This window comes from Microcebus murinus, chromosome 4 (assembly GCF_040939455.1).
Source record: "Microcebus murinus isolate Inina chromosome 4, M.murinus_Inina_mat1.0, whole genome shotgun sequence".
In the NCBI taxonomy this organism is placed as follows: Eukaryota; Metazoa; Chordata; class Mammalia; order Primates; family Cheirogaleidae; genus Microcebus; species Microcebus murinus.
The window spans coordinates 19,344,816-19,349,322 of NC_134107.1; the positions used below are offsets into that span (position 1 = coordinate 19,344,816).

At 37.4% G+C, this 4,507-nt stretch overlaps 1 pseudogene; it reads left to right on the forward strand.

The window, feature by feature from the left end:
• Positions 1-1,025: 1,025 nt before the first annotated feature.
• LOC105884097 (olfactory receptor 4C15-like) lies at positions 1,026-1,966 on the forward strand (annotated as a pseudogene).
• Positions 1,967-4,507: the final 2,541 nt, after the last annotated feature.

The following is a 4,507-nucleotide window of genomic DNA, read 5'->3' on the forward strand; positions in this document are numbered from 1 at the left end:
CCTTGCCTATGTGTTTATGTACATGCAAGGGCTTATAGAAAGGTAACCCTTGCTCTGAAGTTCTTGCTGAAAAGAAAAATCACACTCCTCTCCCTATTGATCCAGTGGGCACTGGAGCCAGAGGTTCTGTGTTCAAACCCCATATCAAGCATCTGTTGTTTGCTTGAACGTATCCTCTTCAAGCATGAGGTTCCCACCAATCAAACATGGACAATAGGACTATCACAGACTGTGTTCTAGGCATTGGGTCCTGAGCCCCACCTTACTTCATTTACGACCACGACAACAGTCTGGTAGTGTCATTATTATTTTTATAAGCTTCTCATTTTAAAATGACAGATTAAAAATAAACTCAAGATTTAGTGCATTCTATTTATGTATTAGGTTTTCAGCAAGGAATTTTCCACAAATCATTCCCTTTTATAAATAATTAATAAATTGATGTGAAGGCCCAATACAGTTCAGACTTATATGTGAGGAGTAGCCATGATTTTCAACTGGCCTTTAAACTACATGCTGTTTCTTCTTCTATTTGTAGGTAAGAAAGTCTCCACGTTAGGATGTCATGCTGATCACCCCGCCTCCCATTCCATACCAGTGGCAGGCATCACTAATAAATTACACTCCTCCTTTCCTCATAAGTCCGAGATGGCTTCAGAATGCTTCTGAACAATTCACTCCAGGAAGCCACCAGTAAATGATCACAGTTGGCACTTGAGATCAAAACTATTTCTCTTTTCTATCATATGTGGATGCTTGTCTCTCCCATATTGAAACTTAGCCTCTTTTAAGGCATTCAATAATTTATCTCCAACTCCCTTCTGTCTGACCTTCCACTAGTACCCTCATAATTTCAAATTTGATGTTCTCGGTGACAACAGAAATACCTCAGATAATTGTGTGTATGAATACACCAAGTTATTGATGACTACAATGTTATAAATGAAACTGAAGCAATTTTTTGTCATAACTACAGATGTTACATGCTGATCACTGTTAGAGATTTCACCTTTCCCTTGGAAATCATGCAAAACCAAAGCTTTGTAACTGAGTTCATCCTCCTGGGGCTTTCACAGAATCCAAACATTCAGAAAATATTATTTGTTGTATTTTTGTTTGTCTACATTGCCACCATTGGGGGCAACACCCTAATTGTAGTAACCATTCTCATCAGTCCTACACTAATGGGGTCTCCCATGTACTTCTTCTTGACATTCCTGTCCTTTCTAGATGAATGCAACTCCTCTGTCTTCACCCCGAAGATGATCATGGACTCCCTCTATGAGAGGAAAACTATCTCCTTTGAAGGCTGCATGATACAGGTTTTTGCTGAACACTTCCTTAGTGGGGCAGAGTTGATTGTCCTCACAGCCATGGCCTATGATCGGTATGTGGCCATTTGCAAACCTTTGCATTACTCTTCCATCATGAACCGCAGGTTCTGTGGCATTCTGATTGGGGTAGCCTGGGCAGGAGGCTTCTTGCATTCCCTGATACAAATACTCTTTACTTTCCTTTCCAGTTGCCCTTCTGTGGTCCCAATGTCATTGATCACTTCATGTGTGACTTGTTTCCATTACTGGAGCTTGCCTGCATCGACACTCACATTTTTGGACTTTTTGTGGTGGCCAACAGTGGGTTTTTCTGCATCATAATCTTCTCCTTGTTGCTTGTCTCCTATGGTGTCATCTTGTTCTCTCTGAGGACTCATAGTTCTGAAGGGCGGAGAAAAGCTCTGTCTACCTGTGGATCTCACATTGCTGTTGTGGTTTTGTTCTTTGTCCCTTGCATCTTTGTATATGCACGACCTCCATCTACTTTCTCATCTGACAAAATGGTGGCAGTAGTTTATGCCATCCTGACTCCCTTGCTCAATCCTCTTATTTATACTTTCAGGAATAAGGAGGTAAAAAATGCAGTGAGAAAAGTATGGAAGAGATTGGTGGTGGTTACTCATGGAAAATAAAATATTCAACTTTTTTTTATAAACTCAAGGTTGAAACTAAAATTGTCAAAAAATGTTCTTGGACATAAGTTTAATTTTAAGAGGCAACATATTTTATAACAAAGCATTAATAGTGGTCAGAAAATGATGTTTTTCATCCACTGATTCTCATCAACTCTTAGTTGGCAGTCCTGTATCACACATGTAAATTAAATTATATAGAATTTTATATTTTCCAGGAATCTAATCATATAAAAGGATGACAAGATAAATTACCTCATCAGACTGCTTGCCATTCATTTCATGCATTGAAAAATCTTTTTGGAATGGAAACAACAATATCTCAGAAATTAGAGACCGAAATTTACCCTAACTATGCCAATTGAAAGAAGGTTATGTTTGGGACACTGATATTAGTGTCTCTGAGGATAAAATCAGCCAAGACTGATGTAGAGCATAGACCAGAGCATTCACAGAACCTCAACTATAGGTGTTTCTGTTTCACATGACTGTGCCATTTAATGTAGGTCCACTACCAACTGCTATAGAATTTGAGTCACTTGGTGAATTTCTTGAGAAACCAAATATGATTGGATCAGTCATCCTTAAAGATTACTTCCTCTTGTGTAGGGCAACCACCCTCTACCAACGAGCTACCAGAGAGGAAGAGGGAACAGATTCCACAAGAGAGTTAGCAGTGGTTATCTCTTTTTCAAGCACAATCTAAGGGAACATTTGAAAGATCAGGTTACTACCAAATTGGTACCAAAGCTGTAGATATAGTGAGGTGACTGCCCCCTATAGAAGAATAGAAGCCAGAGGCAACAGACAGTAAAAACAAGATTTCAAAAGAAGATTACTTTTCATTTTATTTGGTGAGTGGAATTTTCGTGACTTTGTCTATCCAGTGAAAATAATTGCATTTGGATAATTATCAATGAAGAGATTATTCAAATGTAGACACATCTTTCAAGTCATTCCTGTAGTTAAGGTTCGTGAGTCTCAGGTTTCTAAGTTGCTTCCGCAATAAAATTATTTACCATAAAACCTTTATATTTCTCCTATCACATAAACACTAATAAAATGGTTATTAATTTGGTATGATAGACAAAAGCAATAAGTGATATTTTCCTTTTTTTTCTAACCATTCCATGACAGTTCCAAAGTAGAAGAGTGTATGTATTAGTTTTCTTTCTCAGAATAAATATGGCAGAGTAAAGGTAAGATTTCAGTGATCTTCATGGGGAAGTCCATGAAGGATTAGATTAGGATCCAAAACATTATCTGAATAAAGGTGTGCACTACACCAGACCAACTGTGCAACAAGGGCTTAGACATGCTGGGGAGCTTTTTCTGCTTCCTTCCCTGACAGTCCCTCATCTGTCTGTCATTGTAGAAAGGGAAGCTTCTTAATGTCTTTTTCTCTTCAAGTATATATTTTTATTGTTAAATAGTTCCCTTATCCCTAAGAACTAACTAGAGATTGATGACCTGGTATCATTGGCTCAATTGATTTATAAATCTGTGAATCCAAGATTTTACATACTACAAAATAAAACATTATTCTGACCAGATTGTTGTGAACAACACAGATTCATGCCTGATCCATGAAACACTAAAATTCAAACAGATTGTAATAATTTGACCTCCCAACATCTCATTGTGGTCTCTGGAAATAATACATAAGAGAAAAAGAAAATATAATATTTAGCATATGATAATACAAATACTGCAAGACATGGACCTAGCCTTTTCCATTCCAACTAGGTTCATGAATAAAATTTTGCCAAAGTGTCCCCAAAACAGTTATTGCTTTAGCTTTCCATTTTATTTTCCTTGTTGATTTTACCTAGGCATGATGAAATTTATTCTAATAAGTTAAGTGGGATCTATGATACTAAGATTTTATTTTCAGTTTACAGGGCAAATAAACTTGGGGAATACAAAGGCAACATTTTAGATGTTCTCCCCTGTGTGTTACACATATCCCTTCTGTTTATGTTCAATAGACAAAAATTTAGTGACAGAGCTACACCTGGATGCACAGGGGGTGAGTAAAGTACGCTGTACTTGGTTGGCCATAATAAGTACCCATCTCTTACTGCACAGAAGGGGAGAATGGGTTTTAGTGGACAATAATCAGCCTTGTCACAGGCACCCGACATCAGGAATATCCACAGAAATATTTTTCACTCAGAATGAATTCAATTTGATATTTATTTCAACTTATCATTGCCAAGTACTATTCAAAGTTGCAGGGTAAAAAATTCTACATTCACAGATAACAGTATAGTGGATTAGGCTCTTCTAAAACATTCCACAGCAAGTCCAGAAGTTTTGTGAGTTCCCTGAATTTTAAGATATTTCAAATGAAATATTATGAATTTTTCTCCAACTAGGGATTGGCATTTTAAGAGAATGTTTATGTTTTGAATCTCTCCAGCACTACAACTGTTCTGTGTTCATCATAAATCTCATCCCCTGCAAACACACCCCAAATCCCCTTTCATTAGATCCTCTGGATCTCATGTCAATAATAAGCAGAATCCTCTACCATTCCCA